Here is a 16,960-nt window from a genome sequence, read left to right on the forward strand (position 1 = left end):
CGCTCTGCATAAACAGACGTGCGGCTTTGGCAACATTTTTCAGTCCTCGGCCATTTCTAGGGCGAGCGCGTACCCTTGGGAGTCGACACAAATACCCACGTGATGGCTTTTTGGGGACGTTCACTCCCCCCCACCCCCTGTTGTTATTTCCAAAGGGCCATGTAAATCAACTAGGGTTGACAACAGAATGTTACAGAATGTCGCAAGAGTCCAACCAACAATTTTACAGTCTCATACTACTTTTACGTCAGTGTATGCACACATATTTTCTCTGATAACCTCTAAAAAAAAAACTTTGCCTTAGGGTTAGGCCACAGGTAATCAAACCTAAGGCCCGGGGGCCAAATCTGGCCTGCCATATGATTTTATGTGGCCATTGACCCTCACAAAACAAGACAAAACAAAAGAAAGCTAAGCTAAACTAAACTGCATGTTTGTTGTGTGTAATATAGTATATTTAAATTTCTCACAAATGAGTGCCTCATTTGTGGCAGACAGGATACTAAGCCTAACTCCTCTGTTTTCTTCTTTTGGTTATCTTATTTTACGATAAGAGATCAGTACGATGGAATGCCGTTCCTTCTTTCTCCAATTGTTCGCAACCTTGAAACGCAGGATGTCAGTGTCACGATAATCCAAGTCCCTTCTCCCACGTCATCAAAAGGCAGTCCGATGATGTTTTCACTGAATTCATTAGCGGAGAACATACATCACGAGTGTGATATCTCATCGTGATTATTAGGAAATAGCATCGACACAAGTAGCAACGGAATAAATCCTCTCGAAACCTCTTTTGGGAACACTGACGGGCCTAGTGGAGCATGCTTCTTGAGTGGTAGCTTTTAAAACTGCTTCTCATCCCTCTTAGTCCAAAGTAGTTTTACTTAAAAACACTCGATGGGTAATTTGAATGCAAAGTGAACTGTCGAGAACGTACCGTAAATAAACTCTTTTATTTCCAAACGGTAGAAGAAAAAAAATAAGAACCGCCGACAAAACGAGTTGCGCAGTAAAGCTCTAATGAGAGTGTCTGTAAATATCTCGAGGAACAGGACATCATCAATTGTTTACAGACAATCTGACAGGTCGATAAGCAAGGCGGCCGAGCAGCGCTTCCTATCAGCGCCATCTACAATCTCGTTCGGCGCTACCGATGCAGTAGTGGATGAACCAAATCAAAATCAGTCCATAGCGCAAATACGGTTTTGAAGTCGAAATGACATAGCCTCCCTTACAGTCCAACTCGCAAGTGTCTTGACATGGCGCGGCAAATGAGTAATTTCCTGTATGTGTGCAGCAGGAAGTGGGGCCCGAGGGAAGGAAGAGAGGACGTCACTGACCTCCGTGCGGAGAGAGTCAAGGCTCGACCTTGAAGGCCAGATACGAGTTCGTATTGTCGTCACGGTAAAACGATATGAAAAGTGTGCTATAATTATGACTTTATTTCTGAGGGTGAAAGACACGTCTTAAATGAACTCAATGTTTTCATAAAACATGACAGCGAGAAGCAGATGGAAGCGTCATAGTCAAGAGGCCTGACATTAGCCGCTCAGCTAGCCGAGTAGCGACGCTCCACGCTACACGAGCGGCGTCGTAAAAATAAGGAAGCAACCTCGCCGATTAATGAGCCTCCGAGACGGGATGAAACCATTTGCTTTTTTATTATCCCGTTTTGTCCCGGCGGTCGGCTGAGGCCGTTTTATGTATTCAGCTGCCTCGCTCTCGACAAGCATGCGGAGCCGCTTAAACAAACCATCAACGAGAGCGCAGCTGCAACAACAAGCGATCGATCGGGAGGCGAGTTAGCGTCTGAACGCCGCGCCGCCGGCACGCTGGCTTCAGCAGGTGGGGCGGGACTTGTAATTTGCCGCCGAAGGGCTTTTGCGCCTGCCTGACTTCACAGAAACTGTAACTGGCGCCTCCCCTGATAGATAGCCACGAAGGCTGATAGAGCGCGTGTGTTTGCGAGGGATTCGCCGCTGTATAAACAATCGACTCCCCGCCTTCCACAACATCTGGGAACTCTCAAGTACCCAGGCAGAAACAAATAACCGGGGACTTGTTAGTTGCTGATTAGGTTTTAAACAACTCATCATGGCTCGCGGAGCTCGGCCCGCCGTCGGAATACTCGAGGAGAGAAAATGATTTGGATTCTCCTTATTGCGGGAATGTTGAGAATCAAGCGCTCTCGCTAACGCTACAGAAAGAGAGTCTTATTAATCGGTATCGTAAGCTTCACGCAGCATCGGTCGAATTATTTAGAGAGAACCGTCAAGCTAGCAACAAAGAACTCTGATTCTTTGACTTAGTTTTGCTTTCTTTAAATTCACCTTTGGTGTTTTTGCTCTTTCTCTCACTTGCTAGCAAGCTCCCCTGGAAGGCAAAATGGCTTTTGCACACCTCCCATCAATTTCCGCTATATAAATCCGAGCTATTACTATCATTATTATTGCCGAGGTTTGACTCTAGTCCCTAATTCATATCTTGGGCTGGCATTTGGCCTGTCAACAGCATCTCACCGCATGGACTTTATGAGGGATTTGCAATATCAGGTATTACCGCACGCCTGCTCGCCCAATAAGGCAAATGGAGCGACGGCTTCTCCGAGCGGGCCCCGCCGGCGTCGCGGTGGCGCCAATCTGCCTGTGCTATTTACTTTGCTGAATTCGATGTTCTCGCACCTCCCTTAATCTCCTCGTTCAAACAAACAAGCAGCGTAAGCATGCAGATTCTTGTCACCCCCCCCCACCCTTCGCTCCCATGTTTGCCAGATCGCTTCTTGAATGACGACTGGCGGTTGTCTGAGAAAGGAAAGTTTAGACTTTGCTTTGGTTTGGACCGAATGGCGGATTCGATACTTCCACATCAACAGAAGCTGGAAATAGAACAAGCGATTAGAACTAACCCGAACCCTGACCTCAACTCTAGAAGTGTGAGCTACGCATGCTAACTACTATTTTACCTTGCTCCCATTGCTAATTGTACATTTTCAATTAAAGCGCAGAAATTAGAAGGAAACGCCAACATTTACGACCTATTAAGCTGAGATACTTCCCATCGCTGTCGCCCATTGGTTAGACACCCCCCCTCCCCCATCACACAGAACACACAATCATGTCGGCTGCGACTGAACTTTTGCACTGCAGCATGGTGCGGGTTCTGCCCCTGCAAATCCGGTTGCTAGACAATCTAAGCCAATTACAGTACGGGGGCAAATGGTTAACCTCCATAATATACATTTCCCAGCCTCTTTCTGTGAGCTTGCTTGTCATCCCCCCTTCTTTCGCCCCCATCCCGGAGGAGAGTTATGCACCGAGGCCCAGTGTCCCGGGCGACCCGGTTTGAATTGGTTCAATTCATTAAGCCGGGACCCGTGCACAAGCCCGAGTTCACACGGCGAAGACACTCGCAGCAAACAGCTGCCGCGCATTCCTGATGAGAGGGCCAGGCAGATGTCCAAGCAGAATCAAAGGGAGGGACGGGGGAAAGTTTATGAGCCGGCGTTTGCCAAGCTCAATGAAGAGCTCTCCATCGCCTCCTCAAAGACAGACTGCAGCTGGCGGAACTCGAGGCCTCAATCGTGTTTGGGTCTCCCTCGGTTCTCCCACTACACTGCAACAACTCAACACGTTGACAACATCGGTCGCCTCCTCGTCGTTCGCTATCTGAACTACAAGCACTTTGGCAGAGGGCGCCGTGTCTGGCCGAGGGGCGGGAAGCTTCATTAGGTTCTGTCCTTTTGATTTCCATCATTTGAAGGATACAAATGTGCCGTCTTTGGAAAAGACAGAGCTAATTAATATCGTAACTAGGGATTGTCCTAACCACATTTCTGGGGTTATATACAAACTAAAATTCAAAAAAATTAAATATGAGGACGACCATGACCCCTAACCAATATTGGGGACTAGCCACTTGTTTTTTTTTTATTAGTTTAAATTTCTAAGTAGCTTCACAACGTCAAAGACTTTTTTCAGTCGTGACGTGTACGCAGAATAAAGTATTCTTCCCCTGACAGTTAAAAGCTCTTAAACGCATCTCTGCCGTTTGACGTCACGTACGTCTCCTCCCGTTGAGTTGTAGCAAAGTGTCTGATAATGCAGCCGAGCAGGACGGAAAGCGCGCAGCTGGAGACAATAGCAGGGGAGGAGGATACACTACATCTCGAAGATGGCCAACTTCGTGTTACTTATCAAGTCCGAACAGATCGCTTAACGTATACGTTCCGGTGTTTACTGTGGAACCCTAAAAGGAAGCTCCTGTCAACATCCATGATGACCAATTTAACCACAAAGCTAAAGCAACAATCCAACACTAAGCTAGCAAATAACAACAGCTAACAGACTAAGAAATTGAGTGTGCAGTTGATTTTCTCGACAAAACTACATTGTTGAAGTCGGGTGTAAAAAAAATAATTTGATATTTAATGACGAATAACATTTACCTGTGTCAAACACAAGGCCCGGGGGCCAGATACGGCCCGCCACATCATTTTATGTGGCCCGCGAAGACAAATTTTGCATCAAATTCGTGCGTCATTACTGGAATTGCAAATTGTCTTCACTATTAATATCTTTTTTTTTATTTTTAATATTTGACCAGTTTTTACTCATCTGATTTGAAAACGAGTTATTTGTCAGTTTGTTTTGTAGCTTTTACTGTATATGAGGTGCTCATACATTTATTTGGATTGACAATAATGACCACCTATGCAACTATAATACTCTATTGTACTTTAGCTTCATTTTACTGTAGCTTAGCTTGCTACGTTTCTCTGATGCAACTTTAATCTACAATAATCGTAGCTCCGCTCAGAACATTTTCCAAATCGCTTGTTCCTGATGTATAACCCTTTCACGGAATCAGTTAGCATCCCTGTGAAAGTGTCAGCGAGTTCCTTCGTCGACTGTTGCTTTAGCCTTTGCGTGACAGCGTGTCCTTTCAAGACAAGTCAGCGCCTCCAGCGCTGCTCTGTGCTCTCATTCATCACTTTACAAACAAGGGGCAGGAGCATGGTCATGCTTGGACCTCTGCCTATGTGTGTGTGTGTGTGTGTGTGTGATTACCTTTACCGTGCATGCGGCCTTGTTTCACCGCACACACATGCACACAAACACACAGCAGGGCATCAGCTGTAATCACAGTTGGATGTCATTTATAAGAACAATTTGAGGTCTGTTTGTTATCTTTGGTCAATAAAAAAACAGGAGAGGAGCATTTTGTGTGTGTGAAACACATCGATTGGGTTCATAAATGGATCAACAGGAAGGTTATTACTCTTTGTGTGTTGTTATTGGACTTTTTCTCTTTACTGTTCCGTGGGATTTCAGTTGCCAAAAACGCACATTGGGAGTAAAAAAAAAATGCTTGTTTTTTTATTGTGCAAAAAGAAAACATGAGAATCTTGTCACGGCAGAGGATGAGCAAAATAAATAGGTAGTAATCCAAATATTTCAAATTAAAATATGCAGTATTTCCTAAATTTACTTTATTTTCTTACTAATTATTATTATTATTAAATTGACAAACTGTTTTCCCCAGTGAAATGGATTTTAATGCCATTAATTTGTATTAATAATATTTTTGGGGGTGTGGGCGAGTAAATGAATAATCATATACATTTATTTCCATGTGAGCATCTTCCCCATGCCCCTAGCAACTACCATTTCCATTTTGTATTTGTGTGTCTGATGACTGTACGTAATTACGATAGCAGACTGCCCTTCCGTGCCGTATCTTGCATTACCTGATCCCTGTTTGTACGGTGTCCAACAAACAATTAACGTGGCGTAAACACATTTGCCCGCTTACTAAACGGAAGAGCGCACCTGTGAGCTCTCCTCCGGGAAAGGAATCGGTGATAAAAGTAGTGTAAAATGCTTCAGGATGGGACAAACTCCCCTCCAGGGAAAAGATCCTCTGCAGGGCTCCAGGTAACACAAGCCTCTTAATCACACATGACCTAGCGGCTAAGAGAAAGTCAAGCAGCAGCACGGGGCCTCCCGTGGCGGCCCCGCCCTTCCGACAACATCATTAGCTCGGCCACACGGCAGGCCTGCTCCCCTCGCCGCGTTTACAAACACCGGCCTCAGCGGCATGCTTTTATTTTAGGACGTGTCAGTGTCTAAACTTAACAAGATAATTCCACACTAAGCCCTGCTTTGCTGGAAGCATCTGCTGTAAATGAGAGGGCACTGCAAGGATGACACGCAATGTCAGCGATAGCATTATTTGATGCTAAGTTGTTCATCAATTCAATAATGTCAATAAAATAATTATGAGTGCTTATTATTCAGGATTTTTTTCTAATAATTAATATTTTTTTATTTTTTTTATTCTTTAAATCATGTCAATAAAATAATTATGAGTGCTTAATATTATTCAGGATTTTTTTCTAATAATTTTTTATTACTTTTTTATTCTTTAAATCTTGTTCGAAATAAAGATTCATTCATTCATAATAAGAAAAAAAAAAAGGAAAACATTGGAAAAATAATGGAGAAGGATATGTAAGACAATTGCAGTTGCTCAGAGTTCAGGTAACGACACAACTCACCTGAGTTTGGGCACGTTCACAAGCTCAGCTTCAGAGGCTAAAATTTAAGACCCGGTGGTCAGTCAAGCCATCCATCCATCCGTCTGTCTGTCTGTCTGTCTGTCCAGCCATCCACGAGCTGGAATGCAGAGGGACCCTCGTAAATTAGAGGTCCTAATGAAAACTCTCTGGTGTCCAACTGGCGCAATCATCTGGTTCGAATCAATCGGTTATTCTACTAATTTTCCTCCAGCTCGCTGAGAAGCCTCCAGGTCTAATTTGCAAGCGGGGAAAGTGCATGTTCCGTTTTACACACCTGCGCTTTGGATTTTAAAGCCTGAAAAATATCAAGCAAAAAGGTTGCGTCCTCGAATCTAAAGTTTCACTCTAAAGCCTTGTAAATCACTTCTGCAGGCTTTCGACATGCCACTTGGAAATAAATGTTGAACTAGCATAAATTAAGGAGCGGATGATGGCGCATTGACATTTTACAAATGGATGGAAATGGAGTTAGCTTGAGAAACATGACTTTAATTTCTTTTTATGTGTTTTTCTAATATAGGCTAAATATATGAATAGCATTATTCAATTGCATTACTTTTTAAGAATAAAAGCTCTGCCTCATTTTTGATGAACACATAGACCTACTACACTACTATGCGATACTGCTGTACACATCTGTGTGACTTAAAGCTGTAAGGTGTAAAAGATGTTGGTCACTAGTTGCCTTGGAGTTATTCAACCTTTCACCCACTGGGATCCCACCCCACCCCCCCCGAATCTGACCTTTAACCAGATGCCATTTGCTTAAAATCTCCCGGACAGTTTCAACCTCTGGAATCTGCAACGCATTACGAGAGAAGACGGGAACAAAGGAGGTCTGCCTGCCTATTAGGACGCGCCTCCACTTTGACATGGAGCAGATTCAACAAATGTGGACGACTAAAATGGCCAATCGGGTCATATGTGGGAACTATTTTAGAATAACCCGCACCTATAAATCGTTTCCACACTGGTTTGTTCACACTTTGTTCTTACACCTTATGTCCGATTAAATACAGTGGTAAGTAAATAAATAAATGAATGAATAAATAAATAGCAATTAAATAAGAATGAATAAATAATGAATAAATAAATAAATACATGTTCTGTTTATGTAGAAAAAAACATTTTCATATTCCGATTTTTTTTTACATCTCTATTTTCTCAAAGAGAAGTTTTAGCAAAGATGTCAGCGAGTGGCGGTGCTGATGCATTGAGCCACGTCGCTCCTCCTTGCTGACAGCTTTTGTTTCCTGGGGGCTTTTTCAACACATCACAAAGCCTTTGGTGGGAAGAGACATAAAGAGCGCCTCTGACCCCGGTGTGTGCCCTTTGACCCCAACGAGCCCAAAGGGGACAGATTTTGGGCAAAGTGTGCAATCGCTGCCAGTTGACCACAAGCTCAATGAATGTGAGGACCCGGTGGGAAAAGCGGCTAATTTATAGAAGTGGAGAGTCTATTTCAAAAGGGGTGGTGGCGGATCACCTGACACCAGGGGTCAAGGGTCATGTTTGCCCATGATTTCCTGCCTGTGTTACTGTAGCATCTGCGTGTTAAGAGACGTTTTGGACAAAAGCGGCTGGATCTCCTGGGGGTGTTGAACACAACGTTTAGATTGCGGATGGAAGGGAACAGGTTGGACGGAACCACACCCAGATTCCAACCTTCACATCGAGCGTTGGTATAGATTTGTTGTTACTTTGCACCCTTCAGCGTCCCACTCCATTAAATTCACTTTTAAAGACAAAAGATGCTCCTGCAGTCGTGGCCCTCTTATGAGTGATTATTAAGTGGATGCTTTTGGCTCTGGCTGCATCATCCACAAGTGTCCCGGGTAAAAAATAGCAGGAGTCCCCGGCAGCCTGAGGGCTGGCCATTAAGTAAATTGTCCTCTCTGGACCTTTGGCGCTGCCAGCGTCCGTGACCAGCCGCCACCTATTTGACCCAAGCGGAGGAGTCCAGTGCTGACCGGCAGCTGTTCCCTGGGCTTGCCTTTCCAAAGCCTGGGAAGTCTTTCCTAATTAGCCTCCCACACCCATAAATGTGTCCAGTAGGTCAGTCACTCGGCACTCATCGATCGCGACGAGGCCTTCCTCGCCGAGCTTCACTTCATCAAAATGAACGAGAGGCGGCAGGTGACGTCAGCAATCCGTAAATGTCGGGGGAAAGCTTTCCGGCACGTTTTTTTGGACGTGTCTTGAGGAAGACGGCATTCGTCGGATGTGATGGTAGAGGTCCCGCGGTGTTCTCGTAAGATTTATTCAGGACGTGTCAAGCGGGTCAACAAGTCTGCGCCGGTTATGACGCCGGTGAAAAATGGGCGGTAGGAACACTTGAGATCGGAGTGAGAACATCATCCAGCCAGCCAGCCGCACACTTCTCTTTTTGCAAAGTCACAGCAAACAAGTTTTAAGGACCTGCCCTCCGCCATCACTCATGCTGTCACAATTGTGCGGGTGGGGGAACTAAAAGATGTCCGACTGCGGACAGGATGATTGTGTAGACTTTCGGTTTTGTGATGACATCCAACATCATTTTGGGTAACATTTTACAATATGATGTCACAAGAATTATGCGGTGCCCCCCGACGGATAAAAGGGGGGGAAAAAAGTCCTAATCTTTTCCCATTGCAGTTTAGCAGGGATACAAACAAAAATTCTGAGGAATCTGAACAGAACTTATTCGGGAGGGTGTCATCCTTTTTGGAGGCGGCTACATTGCTTTTGTAAGAAGAAAAAAAGGAACTTAATTCTCATAACATTACATTTTGTAATGTGGAAAAGAAAATACATCATACTTGATGACCCCTATTTATTTATTTATTTTTTAATTAATTTATTTACTTATCTATTTATTCATTATAATTAATTATTATTATATTATACTTTTATGTATTAAATATTTTTATTTATTTATTTGTGACTAGTGGGAGGAAATATCAAATAAATAAGTTCATTTCAGGGTATCTGTTTGTACTCCACAAAAACCCAACGGCACTGAGAACAGACTCCGTTATACAGTTTTCCACCAGTGTCCACCTGGGTGCCCCCGCCGTAACTCCTCCAGAAATTTTTTCGTCTCCTTTTCGAGCCTCCATGACTTGTTTTTCCCCTTCATCTAGCCGGCCTCCACCAATAAAAATGCAAGCCAATTTTCCAGCGCATTAACCCAAGAGATCTTTAATACACAAGAGTTTTTTTCTTTTTTGGTGCAAAGGGGGACGCCGAGGTCTCTCAGAAAGATGGATGGGACTGCCGACTAAGAGTGGGCAGTTTTCCCACTGCCCTGGTCTCAGCCCCCGGGACAAAGACCTCATTGAGTGCCATGCTTGACATCAGCATCATAAACTAGTCATTCCCACAAAGACGGTGACACTTTAAAGTACCAGCTACCGCCACTTTCTCTTTCTCTCCTTGTTACACCAATTGCATAGGCTAATCACGTCACTGACACTTGTTCCCCTTATTTTTTCATTTTTTTTGCAAGCCCTGGAGATGCTGTTAAGTGAGTGCTATCGCACATCCCTACTTAAAAATAGTCCAATTCGAAGTAAAAGTCGTACCAAACCAAGAAATTGAAAAGTCAGCAAAGTCAGTATAAATCATGAGCCTCAAGAGTTTTTTTTTTATGCTTATATGTACAATTTATAACATAGCCTGTACAGTTAAATATTTTACAGCAGCAACAATTGGATCCACTTCACATGATTTCCGATGGGAACATTTGTTTGGCGGTTTCACCCTATATTTGGACAGGGGGGGGTGATTCATATTGATTTAAAAGCAATCCAAAAACTAGATGCATTCTAACTGTAACAAAAGAGCATTATTCTCATCGGAAAGCGGGATTAAGGGAGCGAACGACGCGTTCAATGACATTAAAGTCACAGTATCAATAAGACGAGGAGCCGGCGGTGTCCGCCGAAGCCTGATCCTTAAGCATGATGTCAGCTAGAAGCCGCTCCCACATTCTCAATGTCACAGAGGAAGGCACGGGTGCACTTTAATAGATTAAACAGCCCGAGCCAGACAACTGGGCTGCTGCCAGGGAGGTGCTGATGGATGCAGTCACATTTAATATGGCTTCATGTGGGATTGTGACGAAACACTACGTGAAATGCAAACGGCATCTAGGTAATTGCCAAAAAGTGTCACCCCAAAAACAGTCTGGCCATCCTAAGTCAATCAAGAATACGTAATAACTAATATTTGCACCTTTCCTCCCTCTAAAGTTGGAAAATATTATTTAAAAGTGTCACAATACAAACAAATGAGCCAAAACGTTGAATGTACCGTACACGCTAGACGCTAACACAACAATTTAGCTAAAGTTGAATACTGACAATTTACATTTTCACTATTGACAAATTTGCCCGCCTGAAATTTTTGTCCTGCGGAATCTAACTTGAGATTTTCCCAATCGTGCACTTTCTGTAGCACCCTACTGTAAAAAGATTTGCTAGTAGCGCTTGCTAGTAGAACGCTTGTGATCGGTTGGCACGGCGATATACATGCGGACATCTTACAATTCGATTTTTTCATCTATTATTGTTAAAGCGTTTGATACGATATGATATCTAGTGTTAACCATACTATAAAGTAATTCACTGTACTATAAAGTCACATAAAACGTCAGCGTTAAAATCGCCATATCATGACATCACACGCGGGATAATTCGACCATCCAATGTCATCTGCGTCACTTTGTACAAGCATGAAATAAATTTGTAAAAACATAGAACTAGCATCTAAGGCTACATTTGAATGGTAAAAAAATAGAAATACAAAAAAAGGACAATAAACTCCATGCACGTCAATCATTAAATAACCAAAATAATTGTCAACTCAGATCAATAAAATGCGATGTTAACATTTGGTATTCGTGATATTTTATCGTTTACAACCATTTTGTCACTGCCACCTGTCATGGGGGTATTTACGTGCAGTTTAAGTGCCTGGCCATGCGGGTCGCTTCACATATTCTGTGAATGTAAACACAGTAAGGCAAGCTATGTGTCACTTGAAATGTATGTAATGATACACCCTTAAAACTTCTGCGTTGAACGATTTTTTTGAACACTATTCAGTATATGTCTACACTTTCGGACTACCGTAATTTTCGGACTATAAATCGCGTTTTTTTTCATAGTTTGGGTGGGGGGGCGATTTATACTCAGGAGCGACTTATATACATATATATGTTTTTTTTCACTTTTTTGGGCATTTTATGGCTGGTGCGATTTATACTCCGGTGCGATTTATAGTCCGAAAATTACGGTATATATACAGTATCTTGGATTAAAAAAGCAACAATTCATCTTTGCATTGATCAGGTCATAACGATGTTTGACTGGAAGCTATAATTGCCCTGCCGGGTCATAGCTCCACATGAGCTGTGCGGGAATGAAATGTGTTTTTATGTGTGCTGGTGAGGATTGAGGTGGGTTGAAGAAGCGGAGGCTCCATACAGTACAGGGAAACAGCTGCTTCACATTGCTAACAATGTGACGATTGTATGTTTAGACAGGTTTGGGCAAGACACGGCTGCCGCAAAGAGAAAGTAGCCACTGGATACAGAAGGTTGGTCTCACCACCACCTTGAATACTGTGGTCTTGTGACTGCTTTTATATTTGACAATAAAACGTGGAAAAACATTGTGGAACGTTTGCTTAATGTCTCGTCCGAGGAAATTGTGTGCGTTTGCCGCTTCTGAGAATCGGCGAGCCACCTGTCACCGACACTACTCTGCACGGATACAGGCCGATCCAAGATAGTCGGATGGCAGGTCCCTGAAGAAGGCAGGGACCTCGAAGAAGTGTGACACTATTCACCGGCGTGACTGACAGCCTCGCAGCTGCCCCGGCGATCCATAGGGCAAAGTACTCCGCTGTGTTTTTGTCACCTATTTACTGAGGCATGTGTAATCGATCCTTCAAAAAGAAAAAAACAAAGAAGAAATCCTCAAGGGCTAAAGATTATCACCTCTGCCAGCTGACTTACATACGAGTGTATTTTTAAATAATGATAAGCGAGAGTGAGTAAAGTAAAGTTAATGACGATTTTGTTTTTTAAATCTTACACAGATTTTTTTTTTTTTTTTTTACAGATTTCCAAGAATAATTAAATTTTTCTATCAAATTAAAAACATGAAGCTGAAAAACATGGATTTTAATATTCAATAGGTCATGTTTACATGACCCGGAGTTAACGACCAATGGTACAGATAGTCTTTGAGTGCGCCTTATCGTTCAAAAAAGTCATCTGAGGCGAAGGGTAATTACGTGAGCAATTGATAAAGCCAATTAATCTCCTAAAATAATTTGTATGGTCGCGCCGGCTGCCATGCGGCAGTGTCCTTTGAGTGACTGTGGCATTATTCTGTTAATAGTTATCTGTCCTCGAGTCCTTGACCTTCTTGAATTGTAAACAGCTTTTTTACACCACTCTCAGCACTCTTTGACCAAGGGAGTTTTGTCGACATTCCCACCTCCCGAGATAAGCAAGCAGGGGCTGAACCTGTTTCGGCCCGCGTTGCCCTCCGCGGCACCTCTGCTCCGCACTCAGTCACATTTCTTCTAGCGTTGCCAGATCACATGGGTTAATCTTCCGTGACCCTGACTCCTCAAAAGCACAAGCACTGACTCTTTTGGATGTAGGCCCAGTGCGGAGCTCACACACACACACACACACACTCACACACACACTCCCTCCTCCCGGCCTGTTTGCTGGCACCGGTTCGCAGACGTTGGGAATAGCGCAGATAAGGTACAAGAATGTCAGGAAGTCTGACACCAACGAGCGCTATGGTAAACAAACAGTTGCAGACGTCTGCCCGCATCCCCTACCTCTTGACGACCTTCAGTTCCACCCTTTTAAATGTCAAACGGTGAAATATGGATCTTTGCCATTGGGGTAAACAAATCACAGCGCAAGAACCGAGAGCGAGGAAAATTACAGTCTTCACGACAAGTAGGAAATTATTACTTCATTGCAACGACAGGGAAACAACTGGTTGCACCTGCGCAAGCTAGTAAAAATTCTGGAAAGACTAGAATGGATCTCAATAGAGTGATTAAATCTACCAAGGCTGAGTGGGGATTACTTGTACAGTTTTTTTTTTTCTCTGATGGTTCTGGTGGGTCACTGCCCCACTTAGCCACATAGCAAGTGATGGCAAAAAGTTCCCGTCTTTAAAAAAAAATTGTCATTCTTGTTTTTTTGTGGTTTTATTGAATTTGTACTACATCGTCATTGGTGACACGAGAAGTGCAAAATATTGGAAACAGCTATCAAAGATATAATTTTACACAGCCGCCGCATAATAATTGCAGAAAAACTTTTCATTATTATCTTCGTCAGAGCCGAAATTCAACGTGTTAAATGTCACGGTTAGCGCAGGCGTCCAATGAGTGAACATAAAACGTACTACACATTATTTAGATGACCTTCGATTGCGACGGTTAATGCATCATTTATCTTTTAGAATTGCTTTTAAAAGGACAGGCTTTAATTAAAGCGACATGCGCTCTATATTTATGTAGACGCTGCTTGAACGGTCCCCAGCGCTGCCCCCTTGCCGAGGCCCTTTAAGTACATATCAAACATTATTGTGTGCGACATGCCCATGGTAGTTTGTGCCAACGCTAAGTGGGGGAAACCTGACAATTATATATGCAGGAGACTTAAAAGTGGAGACGCTCTCGTATTCTTTCCGACGATTTCCGATCCCTCTGGCGAAGCAAAGCGAAAAAAAAATCATAAGCCAATCACTCCGGTGATCATAAAAGTTAACAGATCGTGGCCTGGTATTTAGCGTTATGCTTATCTGGATTATTATTGCTCGGCAAAGGCGGTCAGGTGCTGTGGTGATTTGTGCTGCGATTTGCTCTAAAGTGAGTGAAATGACGCCGGCCTTAACGATAGGTTACGGCTCAGCGGCAACCGTCAGAGCTTAGATGAAGAAAGTGTAAGACATCTGGAAAAAGTAACTTTTTAATGGGTTCTACAGGTACGTCTTAATAAATACGAATAAAATAATGTCGATAATTTCATTTATTGCAATAGATTTTTATTTATTATCGTTATTATTTTTCTTTTTATTGGACTTATTACTCCCAACATATTTATTGTGTGAAATTATGAAATCAAGTAAATTTAGCTATTTATTTAGCTGTTAGCTATTTAGTTAGTTTAGTTAAGATTATGCCAAACTTAAAAAAGTACACAAAACTGTGGATTAGTTACGAAAATTGAAGGCAAGTTTTGTAGCATGAATTGCTAATTAAATGAAGTGCCACTGTGCTGTTATCAGTTGAGCCTATTAAACACACAGCATGTGACTGCACGGCTAATTGAAATATTAAGATACCAAAATATAATCTGAACACTAATAGTTCACGAGCGGTGCAATAACTATCCAAGTCCGGCCTCTCGCAAAGTTCACAGAGTCCATCCCAGCATAAAAAGAGAAACAACACACACTAGCATTTAGTCTAATAGGCCCAGAGGCCTCTTGACTTTCTCATTTAGCTCTTTTGTGCGTGTCAGAGTGAGGCCAAAGAGGAGAGGGGGGGTGGACGGCAGTCATTTCTCTCCACACTCTGAAGTGTACTGCAGATGGGAATTATTAATTTGTATCTGCTTTGCCTCAGCGTCGCCCACTTACCGAAGAGGGGGGGGGGAGAAAAGTGTCGTTCTATTCCATTTTTGTCTGCGGTGTACGGCGGTGGCGCAGGCTCGCGAGTGTTAAATGTCAAGCCTTGTAGTGAGCTGTCAAAGAGCAGAATAGGGCCAGCATGATTGATGACTGGAGAGCTTGAAACCAAAACCTCCCAATTGCAAACGCTACCTTGTGTCAGTCCTCTTACCCCTTTGCTTTTTCTCGCCGTTGATAGCGGCTCAGCAGAGGGCAAGTGCACCGTCGCGTACGGTTATGCGCCGGCACATTCAAGCTAGCAGTTATTTGGTTTGTACAGTCTGGGTTCTCTTATTTTTAATCCCTGAGAAGAGAAAAAAAAATTACTGTTGTATCATTTGTGGTATGGCAGGAGTTGTCCCGTTTTGATGACCCCCCCAAAAAAAAAAAAAAAAAAAAAAAGCGACGCACTGACAAGATTATTAATGTCCGAGGTTAGAGCACACTTAACCCCGTGCATATTCATTGGAACTGTACAGATGGGCATTTGGCTGTGAAAAGCGCCTACCGCAGGTCAATTAATCCGCTTAATCTGCCGCACTTTGCCAAAAGACAAATCAATCACAGACAAGTTCGATGTCAACGCAGTTTTATGCCGACTTTGAACGATTTTGGAAAATGGGCAGCTCGACAAACATCGTACGTCTGGTGTGCCCTGCGATTGGCTGGTGAATGATTCAGGGTGCGCCCAGCCTATCCCCTAGGCACCTGCTCGCCCACGGTACGGAAGATGAAGATATTTGGAGGGTGCTTTCCGATGTAATGACCTGATATTGATGGTCTCGAGGCCGCTGGAGTGTGACGGCTTAAGCAGTGATGAAGAGATCTCAATGTGAAGCCATCAGAGTGTCATGGCGTCACAATACTTCAATTTGTCAGCCTGCATGCTCGATTGAAGGCTGTGCGGTCTTCATTGCGACAGGTCGTACATCCAAAAATATATGCACAATTTTAAAATGGGGGAGGGTAAGTGCCATTCTAGTTGCTTTCCCCCAGGCCTTTACCAAACATGAATCTGAGCAGCGATAACATCTTCAGAACATCAGCGGCGTCTATTCAACCCTCAGGTCAGGGAATTGACGGCTTCTTTTGGAACAGGGCGAGCCTCTTGGAAAATCTCCTCCATCTTTGTGTGCGTGTGTGCGATACGCTTCGCTAGCTGCATACTAAGCGTGCTGCCAGACAACTGGTCATGTCTTAACTGCGAAAGTGGCAACTATTGTTGGTGCTGCATTTGAACATGCCTGCAACGCCTCCGTTGGCAACCTTTCATGTGGCGGCGAGGTGGCGAAGGCTTTCGACAACGCTTGGTGTTATTTACAACAAACTTTTGGGATTCTTTACAGGGGAGAGATATTTCCAAAAAAATTCAGGAATCTCAACTTTAAGTGATTTGGCTTTATATCTCAGAAAATGAAAAATGACACTTTATTATTTGTCACTTCTAAGTTGAGGCCAACTACAAAAATTTTACATTCGAGCAAGGCTAGCCATTTGGTAAACAGGGCAGACAATTCCGAATGCTCCGATACTACACACTGATACCATATGACCAACGTGCTGTATACTTTCCACGCCATCTACTGAACGTCCATCAAAGTTATCACAGTGCCCCCTAGTGTTCCGATTTATCGTATATATTATATAACTGAAAAACCCAAGTCGACTTTATTTAAAGAGCTCTGAA

This window comes from Syngnathus typhle, linkage group LG7 (genome assembly GCF_033458585.1).
Source record: "Syngnathus typhle isolate RoL2023-S1 ecotype Sweden linkage group LG7, RoL_Styp_1.0, whole genome shotgun sequence".
NCBI lineage: Eukaryota > Metazoa > Chordata > Actinopteri > Syngnathiformes > Syngnathidae > Syngnathus > Syngnathus typhle.